At 41.8% G+C, this 20,819-nt stretch overlaps 1 pseudogene; it reads left to right on the top strand.

Moving 5' to 3' along the window:
• Window positions 1–606: 606 nt before the first annotated feature.
• LOC100662198 (2-iminobutanoate/2-iminopropanoate deaminase-like) lies at window positions 607–1,383 on the top strand (annotated as a pseudogene).
• Window positions 1,384–20,819: the final 19,436 nt, after the last annotated feature.

Here is a 20,819-nt window from a genome sequence, read left to right as displayed (position 1 = left end):
TGAGATAGAAAATCTGAACAGCCCCATAACAAGAGAAGAGATTAAAGAAGTAATAATAATTTAAAAAACAAACAAACAAAAAAAAAACCTCCCAACAACAACAACAAAAAGTCCTGGCCTGGACAGCTCCACTGAAGAATTCTACTATACAGTCAGAGAAGAGTTCAAACCAGTACTACTCAAATATTTCAGAGCATAGGAAAGGAAGGAATGTTGCAGAATTCATTCTATGAAGCCAGCATAACCCTGATACCAAAGCCAGGCAAACACACCACAAAAAAAAAAAAAAAATTACAGACCAATCTCTCTCATGAATATAGATGCAAAAATTCTCAACAAAATTCTAGCCAATCAAATTCAGCATCATATCAAAAAACAATACACCACAACCAATTGGGATTCATACCAGGTATGCAAGGATGGTTCAACATTAGAAAATCAATAAACATAATTCACCGCATAAATAAAACAAAAGAATTGTATGATCATCTCAATTGACACAGAAAAGACATTTGATAGAGTCTAATAGTCATTCCTGATAAAAATTCTCAATAAAATAGGAATAGATAGTTTGGTGAGAAGTGCGTGGAGTTTCCTCTTTCCAGGGACTGCTGGACAAAAGGGTTAGCCATGTCGTCCTTGATTCGAAAGGTGATCAGTACCGCGAAAGCCCCAGCAGCCATTGGTCCCTACAGTCAAGCTGTGCTAATCGACAGGAGAGTTTACATTTCGGAACAGATAGGTATGGACCCTTCAAGTGGACAGCTTGTGCCAGGAGGGGTGGTAGGAGAAACTAAACAAGCTCTTACAAATACTGGTGAAGTTCTGAAAGCCTCAGGCTGTGACTACACTAATGTGGTGAAAACAACTGTGCTGCTGGCTGACATAAATTGACTTCGCTGCTGTCAATGAAATCTACCAACAGTTTTTCAAGAGTAATTTTCCTGCTAGAGCTGCTTACCAAGTTGCTGCTTTGCCCAAAGGAAGCTGTATTGAGATTGAGGCAATAGCTGTCCAAGGACCACTCTCACCAGCATTACTATAAATGGGTCCAATGTTGCTTAATCTGGAATTTTCATAACATTTTTAAATTAACATCTTAATTTTTACAATTGATGTTCAAAGTGTAATTTTGACCTCAATATCTGAAGATTATTAAGGAAATTCCCTATAATGGGGAACCTGAACATGAATTGAAGATTAGATGATGAATCCAGTTGCTGATATTGTAGGTTACATTTATGCACACTCACATCACTGAATGTGGAAGAAGGTTCACTCATTACGTAGTTACTCAAATAAATAAAAGTGAAGGGAAACAATATGTAGAAAAGATAAGCTACTCTTCCAGAGAAATAATAGAGCTCACCCAATCTGATTAAATCCCACTAATTTAATGATGTGAAATATTTTTAGTTCTCCTGTCAGATAGGTGCTTCTGCTTCTACTTGAGTAAAATTAAAGTATTCAGGTTGAATCCAGAGGCAAAGAAGAAGAAAGTGGACCAAAATTTTACAAAATAGGTAATATTTTTCTAATGGAAATAAAATAGATGTGCAAATTAAAAAAAAAAAAAGGAATAGAAAGGAAATTCCTCAACATAATTAATGCATCTATACAAAACCAACAGCCAACATCACTCTCAATGGAAAAAGGCTGAAAGCATTTCCCCTCAGAACAGGCACAAGACAAGTCCTTTATCACCGCTCCTATTCATCTTTGTGTTGGAAGTCCTAGCTACAGCAATGAGGCATGAAAAAGAAATAAAAGGCATCCAAATTGGAAAGGAAGAAGTAAAATCATCCTTATTCGCAGATGACATCATACTATACATACAGAACTCCAAAGATTCCACAAGAAAACTACTGGAACTAATAGAAAGATTCAGCAGAGTGACAGGATACAAGATAAACACACCAAAATCAGTTAGATTCCCATACACCAACAGAGAGGATTTCGAAAAGGAAATCAGGAAAAAAAAAAAAAAATTATTAAAAAAAAAAAAACTCGCTGCCATCAAATCAATTCCAACTCATAGTGACTCTGTAGGACAGAGTACGACTGCCCCATAGGGCTTTCAAGGAGCAGCTGGTGGATTCTAACTACCGACCTCTTGGTTAGCGGCCCAGCTCTTAACCACTGGGCCACCACGTCATATAATAGCCCTCAAAAAGAAAAAATATTTGAGAATAAATCTAACCAGGGACTTAAAGACCTGTACAAAGAAAACTACAAAACACTATTGCAAAAAACCAAAACAGTCCTAAAAAAAAACAGAAATACATAACATGTTCATGGATACGAAGACTCAACATTGTGAAAATGTCAATTCTACCCAAAGGAATATACATATAAAATGCAATTCTGGTCCAAATACCAACAGTATTCTTTATAGAGACAGAAAAATTAATCATCAACTTATATGGAAAGAGGCCCCAGATAAGCAGAGCATTATTGAAGAAAAGGAACAAAGTAGGAGGGCTCACACTACCTGGTCTCAGAAACTACTATATAGCCATGGTAGTCAAAACAACCTGGTACTGGTACAACAAAAGACATATAGACCAATGGGACAGAATTGAGAACCCAGATGTAAATCCATTCACCTATGGTCAGCTGATCTTTGACAAAGGATGAAAGTCCATTAAATGAGGAAAGGATAGTCTTTTTAACAAATGGTGCTAGAACACTGGATGTCCATCTGTAAAAAAATGAATCAGGTCCCATACCTCAGATCATACACAAAAACTAACTCAAAGTGGATCAAAGACCTAAATATAAAACCTAAAACTCTAGAGATCATGGAAGAAAAAATAGGGACAACACTATGCCGTACCATACCCAGTGCCACTGAGCCAATTCCAGTTCATAGTGACCCTATAATGGCCCCAACACTTGGTGTAAATACAATACACAATGCACAAACACCAGAAGATAAACTAGATAACTGAGAGCTCCTAAAAATTACATATATATGCTCCTCAAAAGATTTCACCAAAAGACTAAAAAGAGAACCTACAGACTGGGAAAAAATTTTGGCTATGACATATCTGACAAGAGTCTGATCTCCAAAATCTATAAGATACTGTAACACTTCAATAGCAAAAAGGTAAATAATCCAATTGAAAAATGTGCAAATGATATGAACAGACACTTCACCAAAGAAGACATTCAGGGAGCTAAAAGACACATGAGAAAATGCTCACAATCATTCACCATCAGAAAATGTTAATCAAAGCTACAATAAGATACCATCTCACCTCAGCATTACAGGCACTAATCAAAAAAAATAATAATAATAATAACTGTTGGAGAGGTTGTGGAGATTGGAATCTTATGCACTGCTAGTGGGAATGTAAAATGGTACAACCACTATGGAAAAAGATAAAGCTAGAACTAGAAATACCATATGGTCCAGTAGTCCCACTCTTAGCAATACCACTCAGAGAAATAAGAGCCATGACATGAAAGACATATGCACATCCATGTTCATTGCAGTATTATTCACAATAGCAAAAGGATGGAAATAACCTAAGTGCCCATCAACAGACCAATGGATAAACAAATTAGGGTATATACACACAACAGAATACTATGCAATGATAAAGAACAATGACAAATCCACAAAATATCCCACAACGTGGATGGATCTCCAGGAAGGCATTATACTGAGTGAAATAAGTCAATCCCAAAAGGACAAATACTGCAGGAGACCACTATTATAAAAACCCAAGAAAAGGTTTACACATAGAAAAAAAGAATCTTTGATGGTTACAAGGGAGGGAAGAGGTAAGGAGGGGAAATTACCAAGTCGATAACAGACAAGTGTTAACTTTGATGAAGGGAAAGACAACGCACAATATAGGGGAAGTCAGTACAACATGACCAAGGCAAAGTCATAGAAGCTTCCTAGAAACATCCAAACACCTTGAGGGACCAATTTACTGAGGCTGAGGGTTTGGGACCATGGTCTCGGGGCACATCAAGGTCAACTGGCAGAACATAGTTCATAAAAAAAATGTTCTACATCCTGCTTTGGTGAGTAGCGTCTGAGGTCTGAAAAGCTTGTGAGTGGTCATCTAAAATACATCTACTGGTCCCATCACGTTCAGAGCAAAGGAGAATGAAGAAAACCAAAGGCCCAAGGAAAATATTAGCCCAAAAGACTGATGAACCACAGCCTCCACCAGCCTGAGCCCAGAAGAACTAGATGGTACCCAGATACCACTACCAACCACTCTAACAGGGATCACAATAGTGTGTTCTGAAGAGAGTGGGAAATGGAAAAATGTAGAACAAAATTCAAATTCACACACACACACACGGAAGACCAGACTTACTGGCTCAACAGAGACTGGAGGAACCCCTGAGAGGATGGCCCCTGGACACCCTGCTAACTCAGAACTGAAGCCACTGCCGAAGTTCATCCTTCAGCCAAAGATTAGACAGAGTCATAAAACAAACAAGAATACATGTGAGGAGTGTGCTTCCTAGCTCAATCAAGCATATGGGACCAAACAAGCAACTCCTGCCCAAAAGCAAAGAGGAGAAGGCAGCAAGAGACAGGAAACCTGGGCAAATGGACACTGGGCATCCCAGTGTAAAGGGAAAGGGAAAGAGTGTTGACACAGTGTGGGGATTGTAACCAATGTCACAAAACCATTCGTACATAAATATTTGAACGAGAAACTGATTCGCGCTATAAACTTTCACCTAAATCAAAATAAAATTGGCAGGGTTCATTGGGACAAAATAGTAACAATTTTTTAAAAAGAACTGTTGATCGAATCATTTTCACAATGAGACCTGTATTTTAGGCAGATAATGATTGCAGAGGTTTTGCAGGAAAGTGAAGTCAGTCAAAATAAGACAATGGACTGAAGGAAAGGACAAAGTACCGAGATTGGGAAGGTGGAGTCGGCAGGACTTGGCTTGATGTGAGGGATGGAAAGTTCAGGATGGAGGAGGGTGGGAAGATGATGAGAATGACTCTATAATCTGACATTTGAAATGTGGCTGTGAAGACTAGGGGACAAGCAGATCTGAGCTGGTGAACAGACAACTATACGTTTGGTTTGGGATGGATAGGTTTAGCTCTGTGAACGTCTAACGGCGGAAAATGGAGAGAAGGTGATAATATAACGTTGGATCTTAGCAAAGAAGTAGACAGCTGGGAGCTCTCTACTTGGAGATAAGAGATGAAATCACTCAAGGACAGCAAGAAAAGGAGACCAAGGGCAGAATCTTGAGAAGAGACTACATGAAAAGAGAACAGAAAGAGGAGTCAACCAAGGAAACAGAAAAAATGATCAGAGAGAAAGTAGGAGAGCCTGAGGAATGAAGTGTCACAGAAGCCAGGAAAGATAGGCTTTCTATTGAAAGAAGAGTCACAGAGAAGTCAGTGTGGGTGAGAACTGAGATTAAACTGGCAGACCTTGAAATTCAGTCTTTGGTCACCACGGAGAAAGTGGTTCAAAGCAGTGGGTCTCAGACTTTAGGGAGCCTCAGAATTCTCAAGAGGGCTTGTTAAAACAGGTTGCTGAGGCCCTTCCCCCAAACTGCCAGTTCAGAAGGTCTAGGATGGGGCCTGAAAATCTGCATGTCTAATAAGTTCCCAGGGATATTGACTACGTAGGTCTGGGGATCACACTTGACAACTACCGACTTAGAGTATTGCGTTTCCAGATTTTCACATCAGGGCACACACAGAAAATACTTTTCCTATGGAACATTGGAGCAAATGCAGCCCTGGGCCCTGCCAAGCTGCCCAAAGGCTGAGGGAAGAAACATCTCAGCACACGGTAGTGTGCTCTAGGCACACAGCTGCGGAAGCTCTGCTTGGGGGCAGGGGGTGGGGGAAAGAAAAAAGGTCACATAGCAAAATGGGAGTGGAAGGGCAGAACTTCAAAGCAACAACATTGGTTTTGCTTTCAAGAACAGTGACTCTTTCATCATTGAATCTTTAGCACTAAAAAAGAATCTAGCATATATATGGACTCTGTATTTGTCAGAAGAACCCAGGGGCACAACGGTTAAGCTGCTAACCAAAAGGTTGGTGGTTTGAACCCACCCAGAAGCTCTGCGGGAGAAAGACCTGAAGATTTGCTTCCATAAAGATTGCAGCCTGGGAGAACCTACAGGGGCAGTTCCACTCTGCCACATGGGGCCGCTATGAGTTAGAATCAACTCAAAGGCACCCAATAACAACAACATATTCATTAGAATAAACTGAACTGAGAGATTTGTCTGAGAAAGAAAAGGGGATTAGCTTTAGAGAAAAGCAATGTAAAAGGCAGGCTTGTTTGTTTTGGAGAGTGTGGTGGAGGGAGTTGTTGCCTGTCGAAAATATAGAACCAAATGAAGAAGGGAGAAAAAAAAACCCAAGCCTGACAAGGCAGAAACTTTTCTTTACCTATTCCTGCTGGAGGAATTCCATAATTGAATTGGAAGTAATGTCAGATCACACTATAGTTTGTGGTACATTTACACATTATTAAGATAAATATTTTTTTAACTGTATGTGTAATGTTGTCTGGTATATGTAGGGTTTTAGGGACCTTCAGCTACTGTTAGAATCACTTTGTTAATTTACTTTCCAATGATTACTGTATTTTACACAACATACACCTTCTCCATTTGTTTGCAACCACTCCGTCTCTCTGCTAGGTATTTTCATAATTACATTAAGCTAATTTTTTTTTTTTTACGGCAACATGTAAAAAGAAAAAAAACTGGCATAGTGGCACTTATGAAAATACCTCGAGGAGGGAGGAAGCGGTTGGCAAACAAACACAGAAGACACACGTTATTTGCATAAAACCCTGCTTTTTTAGGATGGGAAGGCTTGAGATGTGAGAGGGAAATATTTGAGATGGATGTACGAGAAACTTCTACCACCTAACACCTTGTCTTGTTTTTTCCCTTTTAATTGAAATTAATTTCTCCCATTAAATTGTAAGCTCTCTGAGGGCAGAGGCTATCACTAACTCACCTTTTTACTGGCAGTGCCTGCCACAGTGCCCATCACATAGTTATTATTGTTGTTATTAGTTGCCATTAAGTCGATGCCGACTCATGGCGACCCATGTGTGCAGAGTAGGACTGCTTCACAGTGGTTTTAAGGCCGTGACCCTTTAAAAACAGATTGCCAGGCCTGTCTTCCAAGGTACCTCTGGGTAAGTTTGAACTGCCAACCTTTTGACTAGTAGCTTAATTGTTTGTGCCACCCAGGTACTCCTGTCACATAGTAGATGGTCAAAAAAAAATCTTTGGTTTAAGGAAGGAAAAGATAAAAGTGAGAAAGCAAAAGGGGAGGAAGAAAAAGAGAAAAGGGAAGAAAGGAGGCAAGGTATCAAAGAATATGGAGGGGAGGGGGAGCACACTTAGAAGGTATGGTAGGCAGAATAACGGCCCCCCAAAATGTCCACACCCTAATCCTGGAACTTGTGAATATATTCCCTTGCATGACAAAAGGGACTTTGCAGATGTGATTAAGGCTAAGGATTTTGAGATGGAAAAATTATCCTGGATCTGATCACAGAGTCCTTAAACATGGAAGCAGAAGGCAGAAGAGAGGGTCAGAGACAAGAGACGGAACAAGAAGCAGGAAAGATTCAAAGCATAAGAAGGACTCAGTCTACTATTGCTGGCTTTGAAGATGGAAGAAGGAGACCATGAGCCAAGGAATTTAGGTGGCCTCTAGAAGCTGGAGATGGCCCTCAACTGACATCCAGCAAGGACACAGAAATCTCAATCTTACAACTAAGAGAAGCTGAATTCTGCCAACAATCCAAATGAGCAAGGAAACAGATGATCCCCTGGGGCCTCCAGAAGGGAACACAACCCTGCCAACAACTTGATGATCGCCTAATCAGACCCATGTCAGGCTTCCAGAACTGTAAGATAATAAATTTGTGTTGTTTAAGCTACTAAGTTTGTGGTAATTTGTTATGGCAGCAACAGAAAACTAACACAGAGGAGCTGGCCTTGGAACAGTAAGGGCATTTCTTCTGAAAGACTGGTAAACCCTTCTTTGTCTCAGTGTGGTTAATCTCTTTTTCTTAAGTACAATTTGTTGCTGTTAGGTGCCATTGAGTTGTTTTTGACTCGTGGTGACCCCATGTGACAGGGAAGAACTGCCCCATAGGGTTTTCTTGGCTGTAATCTTTACAGAAGCAGATCAGCTGGTCTTTCTCCTATGAAGCCACTGGGTGGGTTTGAACTGCCAACCTTTCAGCTAACAGTCAAGTGCTTAACCTTTTGCGCCACCAGGGCTTCTTGAGGTGTATTAATTTACTCGCCTATCATGATATATTCTACTTATCAAACGCAGTTTTTGGAGTTAACTTTGTACCAGCTCTTTTGCTCAAGGGTCTAATTTGTCCAAAGGAATTGCTTATTCTTGAAGGAGTCGTTCTCCTTAGTATCTCCTCACTTTGCCTAGTGTAGCCTTTCAGTGATTTCCAGACTTGTAAACTATGCCCAGTTAAATTTTTTAAATTCCCACATAACAATCACGGGGTTGTCAACCTTTTATTTTTCCAAATAAGAACATTAAAAAACAGTTATCTACCATCACCATCATTTGATAAAATATTTTTTTTTATTGGTACATCGCCAAAGTTTGCTGTTTTAACCATTGTTAAGTGTACAATTCATTATCACCCCAAACAAAAGCCCAGTGCCCCTTAAGCAATAACTCCCTCTCCTCCCTCCCCATTCACTGGTAACCACTGATAAGTTTTTGTCTCTATGTATATCCTGTTCTAGATATTTCATGTAAATGGAATAATACTATATTTGTCCTTTTGAATCTGATTTATTTCTCTTAGCATGATGTTTTCAAGGTTCATTCATGTTATAGCATGCATCAGAACTTCATTTCTCCTTGTGGCTGAATAAAATTCTATTGTATGTATGGTTCACATTTTGTTTATCCATTCATCTGCCGATAGACACTTGGGTTGTTTCCATGTTTTGGCTATTGCGAATAATGTTGCAATGAACATTGGTGCAAGTATCTGTTTGAGTCCTTGTTTTCAAGTCACTTAGGAGTGGAATTGCTAGGTCATATTGTAATTCCTCCCGAAGTGTCTGTCAGTTTGTCATAATGTGGGGGCTTGTGTGTTGCTGTGATGCTGGAAGCTATGCCACCGGTATTCAGATACCAGCAGGGTCACCCAAGGAGCACAGGTTTCAGCTGAGCTTCCAGACTAAGTCAGACTAGGAAGAAGGACCCGGCAGTCTACTTCTGAAAAGCATTAGCCAGTGAAAACCTTATGAATAGTAGCGGAACATTGTCTGATATAGTGATGGAAGATGAGCCCCCTAGATTGGACCCACTCAAAAGATGACTGGGGAAGAGCTGCCACCTCAAAGTAGAGTTGACCTTAATGACGTGGTTGGAGTAAAGCTTCCGGGACCTTCATTTGTTGATGAGGCACCACTCAAAATGAGAAGAAACAGCTGCAAATATCCATTAATAATCGGAACCTGGAATGTACGAAGTATGAATCTAGGAAAATTGGAAATTGCCAATAATGCAATGGAATGCATAAACATTGATATCCTAGGCATTAGTGACCTGAAATGGACTGGTATTGGCCATTATGAATTGGGCAATCATATAGTCTACTATGCTGGGAATGACAACTCGAAGAGGAATGGTGTTGCATTCATTGTCAAAAAGAATGTTTCAAGATCTATCCTGGAGTACAATGCTGTCAGTGATAGGATAATATCCATATGCCTACAAGGAAGACCAGTTAATATGACTATTATTCAAATTTATGCACCAACCACTAGGGCCAAAGATGAAGAAATAGAAGATTTTTATCAGTGGCTGCAGTCTGAAATTGACAAAATATGCAATCAAGATGCATCGATAATTACTGGTGATTGGAACGCAAAAGTTGGAAACAAAGAAGAAGGATCAGGAGTTGGAAAATATGGCCTTGGTGATAGAAACAATACCGGAGATCGAATGATAGAATTTTGCAAGACCAACAACTTCTTCATTGCAAATTCCTTCTTTCACCAACATAAACGGCAACTATACACCTGGACCTCACCAGACGGAACACACAGAAATCAAATTGACTACAGCTGTGGAAAGAGATGATGGAAAAGCTCAGTATCATCTGTCAGAACAAGACCAGGGGCCGACTATGGAGCAGACCATCAATTGCTCTATGCAAGTTCAAGCTGAAACTGAAGAAAATCAGAGCAAGTCCACGAGAGCCAAAATATGACCTTGAGTATATCCCACCTGAATTTAAAGACCATCTCAAGAATAGATTTGACTCATTGAACGGTAGTGACCGAAGACCAGACGAGTTGTGGAATGACATCAAGGACATCATCCATGAAGAAAGCAAGAGGTCACTGAAAAGACAGGAAAGAAAGAAAAGACCAAGATGGATGTCAAAGGAGACTCTGAAACTTGGTCTTGAGCGCTGAGCAGCTAAAGCAAAAGGAAGAATTGATGAAGTAAAAGAACTGAACAGGAGATTTCAAAGGGCCTCTTGAGAAAACAAAGTAAAGTATTATAATGACATGTGCAAAGAGCTGGAGATGGAAGACCAAAAGGGAAGAACACACTCAGCATTTCTCAAGCTGAAAGAACTGAAGAAAAAATTCAAGCCTCTAGTTGCAATAGTGAAAGATTCCATGCGGAAAATATTAAACCACGCAGGAAGCATCAAAAGAAGATGGAAGGAATACACAGTCATTATATCAAAAAGAATTAGTCAGTATTTCAAGAGTTGGCATATGGTCAGGAACCAATGGTATTGAAGGAAGAAGTCCAAGCTGCTCTGAAGGCATTGGCAAACAACAAGGCTCCAGGAATTGATGGAATATCAATTGAGATGTTTCAACAAACAGATGCAGCGCTGGAGGTGCTCACTCGTCTATGCCAAGAACTATGGAAGACAGCTTCCTGGCCAACTGACTGGAAGAGATCCATATTTATGGCTATTCCCAAGAAAGGTGATCCAAGCGAATGTGGAAATTACAGAACAATATCATTAATATCACATGCAAGCAAAATTTTGCTGAAGATCATTCAAAAATGGCTGCAGCAGTATATCGACAGGGAACTGCCAGAAATTCAGGCTGGTTTCCGAAGAGGACGTGGAACCAGGGATATCATTGCTGATGTCAGATGGATCCTGGCTGAAAGCAGAGAATACCAGAAGGATGTTTACCTGTGTTTTATTGACTGTGCAAAGGCATTCGACTGTGTGGGTCATAACAAACTATGGATAACACTGCGAAGAATGGGAATTCCAGAACACTTAATTGTGCTTATGAGCAACCTTTACATGAATCAAGAGGCAGTTGTTCAGACAGAACAAGGGGATACTGATTGGTTTAAAGTCAGGAAAGGTGTGCATCAGGGTTGTATTCTTTCACCATACCTATTTAATCGGTATGCTGAACAAATAATACGAGAAGCTGGACCATATGAAGAAGAACAGGGCATCAGGATTGGAGGAAGACTCATTAACAACCTGCGTTATGCAGATGACACAACCTTGCTTGCTGAAAGTGAAGAGGACTTGAAGCACTTACTAGTGAAGATCAAAGACCACAGCCTTCAGTATGGATTACACCTCAACATAAAGAAAACAAAAATCCTCACAACTGGACCAATGAGCAACATCACGATAAACGGAGAAAAGATTGAAGTTGTCAAGGATTTAATTTTACTTGGATCCACAATCAACAGCCATGGAAGCAGCGGTCAAGAAATCAAAACACGCATTGCATTGGGTAAATCTGTTGCAAAGGACCTCTTTAAAGAGTTGAACAGCAAAGATGTCACCCTGAAGACTAAGGTGCGCTGACCCAAGCCATGGTATTTTTAATTGCATCATACGCATGTGAAAGTTGGACAATGAATAAGGAAGACCAAAGAAGAATTGATGCCTTTGAATTGTGGTGTTGGCAAAGAATATTGAATATAACATGGACTGCCAAAAGAACGAACAAATCTGTCTTGGAAGAAGTGCGGCCAGAATGCTCCTTAGAGGCAAGGATGGGGAGACTGCGTCTTACATACTTTGGACATGTTGTCAGGAGGGATGAGTCCCTGGAGAAGGACATCATGCTTGGCAGAGTACAGGGTCAGCGGAAAAGAGGAGGACCTTCAACAAGGTGGATTGACACAGTGGCTACAACAATGAGCTCAAGCATAACAATGATTGTAAGGATGGCGCAGGACCGGGCAGTGTTTAGTTCTGTCGTGTGTAGGGTCGCTATGAGTTGGAACCAACTCAACATCGTAATTCCATGTTTAACTTTTTGAGGAACTGCCAAATTGTTTTCCACAGGGGCTGCACCATTTTACATTCCCATCAGCAATGAATGTTCTAATTTTTCCACATCCTCTCCAACATTTGTTATTTTCTGCTTTTCTGATAATAGCCATTCTCCTAGGAGTGAAGTAGTATCTTATTGTGGTTTTGATTTGCATCTCCCTAAAGTCAGAAAAGATTGTTGTCAGGGACTTCATTTTATTCAGATCCACAATCAACACCTATGGAAGCAGCAGTCAAGAAATCAAACAATGCATTACATTGGGCAAATCAGCTGCAAAAGAACTCTTTGAAGTGTTAAAAAGCAAAGATGTCACTTTGAGGACTAAGGTGGGCCTGACTCAAGCCATGATATTTTCAATTGCTTTGTATGCATGTGAAAGCTGGATAATGAACAAGGAAGACTGAAGAACTGATGCCTTTGAATTACGGTATTGGCAAAGAATATTGAATATACCATGGAGTGTCAAAAGAACAAACAAATCTGTCTTGGAAGAAGTACAGCCAGAATGCTCCTTAGAAGCAAGGATGGCGAGACTACGTCTCACATACTTTGGACATGTTATCAGGAGGGATCTGTCCCTGGAGAAGGACATCATGCTTGGTAAAGTACAGGGTCAGCGAAAAAGAGGAAGACTCTCAACAAGATAGATTGGCACGGTGACCGCAAAAACGGGCTCAAGCATAACAACTTGTGAGGATGGCACTGGACCAGGCAGTGTTTCATTCTGTTGTACAAAGGGTTGCTATGAGTCAGAACCAACTTGATGGCATCTAACAGCAACAACAACAGTCAGAATCAGGAGCCCTTGCAGCACAGTGCTTAAGCAGATAGGCTGCTAACTGAAAAGTCGGCAGTTCAAACCCACCAGCTGCTTCATGAGAGAAAGATGTGGCAGTCTGCTTCCATAAAAATTTACAGCCTTGAAGAATTTTCCTGAACACAACCAAACACTTCGAGGGATAGAGTAGCTGCGGCTGGGGTTTGGGGACCATGGTTCTGCATCCTACTTTGGTGAGTGGCATCTGGGGTCTTAAAAGCTTGCTAGTGACCATCTAAGATACATCAATTGGTCCCACCCCACTTGGAGCAAAGGAGAATAAAGAACACCAAAGACACAAGGAAAATAGCAGCCCAAGAGACAAAAGGGCCACATAAACCGGAGACTCCATCAGCCTGAGACCGGAAGAACCAGATGGTGCCTGGCTACTATCCATGACAGCCCTGACAGGGAACACAACAGAGACTCCCTTTTGGAGTGAGAGAAAAGTGTAGAACAGAACTCAAATTCACATAAAAAGACCAGACTTAATGGTCTCACTGGAACTGGAGGAACCCCCAAGGCCATGGCCCCCCAATACTATGTTAACTCAGAATTAAAACCATTCCCGAAGACCACTCTTCAGACAAAGACTTGTCTGAACTATAAAACAAAATAGTAACTCATGAACAGCGTGCTTCTTAGTTCAAACAGATACACATGACCAAAGGGGTGGCTCCTGTCCAGAGGCAGAATGGGAAGGCAGGAGGGGACAGGAGCTGGTTAGACAGACATAGGAAACCCAGTGTGGAAAGGAGGACTGTGCTGTCACAATGTAGGAATTGCAACTAGTATCACATGACAATATGTGTATAAAATTTGTATGAGAGATTAATTTGAGCTGTAAACTTTCACCTAAAGCACAAATTAAAAAATTTCACAGCCTTGGAAACCCCATGGGGCAGTTCTACTGTGTCCTGTAGGGTCACTGTGAGTCAGAATCTACTCAAAAGCAATAGGTTTGGTTTCGGTTAGAGTCCACAGCAACCGGTTTTGTTTTGTTTTGTTTTGTTTTTAAGGACTAATGGAATCCCTGAGTGGTGCAATGGTTAATGGGCTAGGCTGCTAACTGAAAGGTTGGCAGTCAAGTCCACCAAAAGCTCTCTCAGAAAAAAGGCCTGGAGATCTACTTCCGAAAAATCAGTCATTGAAAACCCTATGGAGCACTGTTCTACTCTGACATACACGGGATCACCATGAGTTGGAGTTGACTCAATGGCAACTGGTTTGGTTTGGTTTAATGACTAATGATGTTGAGCAACTTTTCATGTGCTTGTTGGCCATTTATCAGTTTTCTTTGGAAATGTCTAAGTCCTTTGCTTATTTTTTAATTGGGTTGTTTGTCTTTTTGTTGTTGAGTTGTATAAATTTCTTATATGTTCTGGATATTAAACCCTTCTCAGATACATGGAGCTGGCATAACATAACTTCTGCCACATCTTATTGGTCAAACCAAGTCATAAAGGCAGTCCAGATTCAAGGGGTGGGGAAACAGACTCCATATCTTGATGAGAAAAGCTGCATAGATACATTATAAAAGGATGGATGTAAGGAGAGGTAGAGAGTTGGGGCTATTTTTATGATGAATCTACCAGAATCTTGGTACTTGGATTTATTTCTAGAGTTGGCATCTCTCAGCTTTCCCTGATGATCTCAGACCTGGCTCACTTATCTGACATCCCCAACCCTGCTGCCTCAGATAGAAATCTCCATCCAATTTCCAGCCCATTAGGGAGCAACCCCTGAAGCCAGCCCCTTCTTAACAAGAGGGAGATTCAGATAAGCCAGTCCCTTCCTAACAAGAAGGAGATTCAGACCCCTTCCATAAGTCAGCTCCTTTATTCTTAAGTAATCCTTCTCTTGTCCTGAAATAAAAAAGAACCCCTTCAGCTATTGTTAAAAATAGATATCTGAACCAGGCTGAACTCCAGCTGACAACTGTAATCAAAATTCTGATACCCAGAGAGGGCAGACCACATAAGACGAACCCTTACAAAATGCTACCTTAACAAGGCTTATTCCTTGCTGAAAGGCAAGAACAAAATACTGTATTTTCTCAATTCTAGAATATTTTTTCCTCACATTTTGATATTTCTACAACCAAGATGTCTTATAATTAGCAAGTACCTATAACGTGGTATGGTTATTGCCACCCATTAATGCCCCCCCGCCCAATACCTGTATTAAAAATCTAATGCAGCTTTCAACTGATGGAATCTTATAACTGAGAAAATGCTGTAGTGGGCTACCCTGCTCTATTGCCAAATGCCAGTTGAGCAAGTACTTATTAGAATGATTCAGAATGAAGTAGGAAAAAATTAGGCCATGAGAATGGATAGGGTTTCAAAAAGCTACAGTGCATTGATGTGTCCAATTCAGGGTATTAGAAGTAATACTGGTGATATCAAGAAGGATGGCACAAATAACCAGGATTCAGACATACGCAGAAACCATTGGCTGTGACTGTTTTACTCATGTGACTTTTATTAGGCTGGCCAAAGTTCACTGAAAGTGAAAGAATTTGAGTTCCCGTGTCTCTCCCTTTCCTTGCTACCCTCTGGCATGGAGCTGCTGGCCAAGAAAATGAGGAGAGAGAAAAAGAAAGAAGGAAGAAGCCAAAGTGATGCAAAATCCACAAATTGGTTGATAGTCTTTGAATAAGGAACCAGTATCATCCAGTCATAAGGCATCAGTGGTTCAGTGGCAGAACTCTCACCTTTCATGTGGGAGACCCAGGTTCGATTTCCAGCCGATGAACCACCATGTGCAGCTAACCACCCATCTGTCCGTGGAGGCGTGCATGTTGTTGCTACGATGCTGAACAGGTCTTGGCAGAGCTTCCAGGCTAAGAAAGGCAGGGCTACCTACTTCCAAAAATCAGCCAGTGGGGGTTGACTCAATGGCAGCTAATAACAACATAATTTTGTTATTGTTTTGCTTGTTTTTTTGTTTGTTTGGTTTGGTTAGTTTGTTTTATTCATATGTGTAGATCATAGTAGTGAAGAGGGCAGACTCTGCAGCCAAACTGCCTTGGTTTGAATCCCAGCTCCACCACTTAAAAGCTGTGTGACCTTAGACAAGTTACTTAACCCTGCTGTACCTCAGTTTCCTTGGCAGTAGAACAGGGATCATAAATGAGTTGATACTTGGATTCTTACGATAACATCTGCCTTGTAGAAACATTCAGTAAAGTTAGCTACTCATCATTATTACCTTCTTCATGAAATCTCCTTGAAGAAAAATAATCCCTGCTCTCTGGGAAACCGAAAACATAATTCAATACATCCCTAGAAGGAGCATAACGCTCCTCCCTAATGCATAGTATTTTTTCCCTAAAACGAAAACCACAGATCCCTTTCCCCAAGTCTTTTGTTTCCTTCTGAGTAGGAAAAAAATCAGCAGCATTATTTAGGTGAGGGTGAAGTTTTCTACCGAGCAAACTCCTTTATCAGTGTTCAGACTCTCACTAGCCCTAAGTAAGAAAAGGGCAACTTCATCCCAGCTGGAGTCAGGCATTCGTCATTATTGTGTTTAACCTTGCAACAATTCTTCCTTCATAAGCACAGAGCTTACTGCACAAAGGAGAACAGGGGGAATTAGAACACTGAGTGTGCCACTTGTGTGCGCACCGCTGTGTAATGAATGTGTAGTTATGTATATTGAAAATGTCCATGTGAGTGCTCTGACATTTATTGTATATGTGCGAAGAGAGCCCAGAGAGACAGAAACTATTTATTTGGGTGAAAATAGATGATTTTGTATGACTCTGAAAAGGTTAAGGCAGAAGATAGGTCCTTGCACACAGGGAGTAAGGATTCGTGCATTTTGATTCATCTTCCATATTAAATGCCCCCTCTCTCCCTGCTGTACTTTAATCACCCTGCATGCCTCCATCCCTGGGCCAGAGGGTTTTCACATCAGCAGAGAGGCAAGCTCTCATCACTTTATTTGTTTCATCTAGGATTAAGGACGTTGAAAAGGGAACCATGGCTGAATGGGTGTTTCTCGGCAAGGCTCAATATTTAGAAATCAAAGAAGGAGCTTTCACGGTGCGTGTGGAAGGGGATGGGGAGGGGAGAGGAGGCTGACTTCCCCTGACAGACAGCTCCTTCCACCTCCCTGAGAGAACGGATGAGCCTGGGGACCAAAGTCTTCGTGGAATAGGGGCCGATGGAAGGAAGCCTAAGAACTTTCCCAACTTGCAGCCCCCTTGGGGGTTGGTCCTTGCCACGGGGAAATTGGAAACCATTTTACAAAATAGGCCAGACACAGACCACATGACTATGTCTTCAGAAATTTCCATTTGGATCCCTGTGGGGGGCTCTTCTCCCTGTGTTTGGCTCCCCAGAGTTGGCTTCCTTGCCGCAGGGACCTTAGGAATCCAAGGGGATTCACGGAACTCTGGGGATTGCAACGGGGCTTTCAAATCCCAGGCGAAGGGTGCAGCGGGGCGGGGGGGAACCCTTGAAAGGCCAGCAATGTGTACAGGCCTGGGGCCTTCCAGGCAGGACGGACATCTCTATTCTGGTAGTCAAAAGGTTTGGGATCCAGAGAAATGGATCCCTCGAGGACAGTGACGAACGCTGTGCTCCAGCAGTTCCGGCACAGTTCAGCTGCTTGATTAATGACACATGAGAAGACTCGAGGCAAATTTAATAGAACAGCAAACCCTTCCAGGGTATCTGCTCTGGATGTTATCTGCACCTAGCACCCCACAAAGGAGGCTGCAGAGGGGCTTACAAGAGCCTTCCAGAGCTTTGGACAAGGGTAAAAGTGTGTGAAGAGTGCATCTTGGTCTCAGCTTCTGAGTGCTGAGTGCATAACAATGTGCCCTGAGAGCCAAGGAGAGAAAGGCCTCCATCTGCTGCTGCCCATTCTCTGCTCCAGGAGGGGGAGAGCCCCTCAGCTGTTAGGCAGGGTCCTGCTCAGCTATTGGCTGACACATTTTCAAAGCCACTCTCAAAAGCTTTTATGAAACTGTTGTTCCTGGGCAGCAGCTGAAGCCATTTGCCCTGGGAAATGGAAGGAAGCAGGTGTGACCATTCACCCCAACTTAACCCCCCCCAGCACCCCCCTCACACACTCTACAACTGAGTGGGTTACTTTGTCCCTGGATATTCTAATGAGCTCACCAGTCTCTTACCCCTCAGCATTCCTCCTTACACCCTTAAAATGCAACCAAGAGCTATACTCTTCTTGGCTTCTCTTTCAAGAGAAAGGAAGTGCCAGTCCCAGCTTGGTATTCCACAGTGGACCCCAGGGTCTGCCTCAAGCTAACTCTGGCTGTTGGAGACACAGGACCCATCTTCCACTTTCTAATTTGTGTTATTGTTGTTAGCTGCCATTGAGTTGGCCCCGACCCATAGGGACCCCACGTACAACAGAATGAAACATTGCCTGGTCCAGCGCCATCCCCATGATCATTTGCGGATTGGACCGTAGCAACACACAAGCCCCCAGTGACAGACAGGCGGTGAATGCGTACGAGGTGCACTGGCTGGGAATCGAACCTGGATCTCCCACATAGAAGGTGAGAATTCTACCACTGAACCACCAATGGCCCCTCTAATGTCTGCAGCCTTCATGAAATAATGAAGTTGCTACAAGTCATGGGTGTCTCAGGAAGACCAAACACTTTTGTTAGATTTACCTTTTTTTATTTTTAAGTACAAGAACTGAAACAGCACTTTACTTAAAAATTGATGCAATCTCTAATTTTTGTTAACTGGTGATATTTTGTATTGAAAATGCTTTACAGTCTTTTCACAGACATCATCAAATCTAACCAGCACAATAATCCAGGGGCTACTTTCCTTTGAGGAAATTGTGACTCCAGCAAAGAACCAATTTATCTAATGACTTATAGTGAGTAAGATGGCAGAACTTGGGATTCAAGTTTTTTGAATCTCAGTCTAGTATTCTTTCTAGATTTCCCAATTTGAGTGAGTAAATTATACTTATTGTTATTTATTATAAAGAGTTTGTCATATAAATTCACCTAAAGTGTTTGGTACGTTTTCTTGTGAACCTGTTAAACGTGTCAGACATGACATTTAGGTCCTCACATCCCCTACCTGTAACATGGTCCCAAAATGAGGCAAATAAATAAGTAAAATTGGTGGAACAGGTGCTGGAAGAATGGGAATTTGAGTCGATGGGCAATAGGCAGCCATCAGAACTGTTACATTGTAACAGCAGCATTTTAGGAAATTTAATCCGGCAGCAAGGTGTCAGAAAGAGAGGAAAAGGCAGGTCAGAGATATCACCTCCCTTGGGCCATATCTCTTTCTAATTTTCCTTTGGGACAAATGCAACGTTTTGCCCCTCAAGGTGTACCAACAAGGAACTCCTTAGGGGGATACTGGCAGTACCCACCCCCCGCCAAAAAATTCACTGCCATCATGTCGATTCTGACTCATAGCCCCACAGAGTTTCCGGGGAGCACCTGGTAGATTCAAACCGCCGATCTTTTGGTTACCAGCCATAGCTTTTAACCACTATGTCATCAGGGTTTCCCAGGATTGCTAAAATTACAGGCTTAACCTCAAGTTTATTTTAGATACATCCATCATATCCACCAACCTTGGTAACTGAATGCTGCGAAGGACCTTGACCTCCTGCCGGACATGGGGCCAGGCACAGGAAAAACCGGGAAGGAGGGCCCCCTACGTAAATGGACAGAGGGCCTCCCCTTAGAGGCCCCGTCAACCCCTGAGCTGAAATTCTTGAGCTGCCATCTGCCCTCAGAGCTTGTTCCTGCTGGGTTTCTGCTTTAAAAGTAACTGTCTTATATTTCATATGCTTATTGACAAAGGGATCGACCAGCTAACCTGATAAACTATTAGGAAAGGGTGAAAGATCCGATCCTAAGTAAAATATGTATATTTTATCTCTTACTTCCTAGAGAAATTTAATTCTCAACTTTGCTGCCTAATCCCGAAGTGATTATGTTGTTGCAGGTCAGGGTCTTTCAGCAGTGACTTAGTCTTTTGTGGGAGATGAAAAAATTTGCCCCCCTACTTATACCAGATAGGTGCCCACCTACCATTACTTGCCTTCATAGCCCAGCTGACTGCGAGAACGTGACCCAATACATTATCTCCTCTAAATGGAAGTGCACTGGGTCACTGCGATGCGAAGACAAATGACAAAAGGGCAAGGGTACTTTGAAATCCATAACTTCATTTATTAATTCACTCATTTGTTCATCCCGCAAATTATCTTTTTGGAGTACCTATTTGGTTTGGCGGTGCAGTGGTTAAGCTCTCGGCTGCTAACAGAAAGGTTGGTGGTTTGAACCCACCAGCTGCTCCGCAGGAGAAAGAAGTGGCAGTCTGAGTCCATAAAGATTCCAGACTTGGAACCCTATGCGGCAGTTCTACTCTGTCCTGTAGGGTCTCTGTGAGTTGGGATTGACTCTGTGGAAATGGGTTTGTTTTTTAATTTGGTTTGGTTAGGGAGTCCCTGGGTGGCGTGAACAGTTAATGTGCTCCAAAAGGTTGGAGGTTCAAGTCCACCCAGAGATGCCTGAGAAGAAAATCCTGGTAATTTACTTCCAAAACATCAGCCATTGAAAACTCAGTTCTGTTCTGACACACATGGGGTTGCCATGAGTCTGTATGGATTCAATTCCACAACGCTGGACAAGCTAGAGGGATTTGTGGTCCTCACTGATCAC

The sequence above is a fragment of the Loxodonta africana genome, chromosome 25 (assembly GCF_030014295.1).
Source record: "Loxodonta africana isolate mLoxAfr1 chromosome 25, mLoxAfr1.hap2, whole genome shotgun sequence".
Lineage (NCBI taxonomy): Eukaryota > Metazoa > Chordata > Mammalia > Proboscidea > Elephantidae > Loxodonta > Loxodonta africana.
The sequence above is the reverse complement of the archived record's forward strand: the minus strand, read 5'-3'. Positions and strand labels throughout refer to the sequence as shown.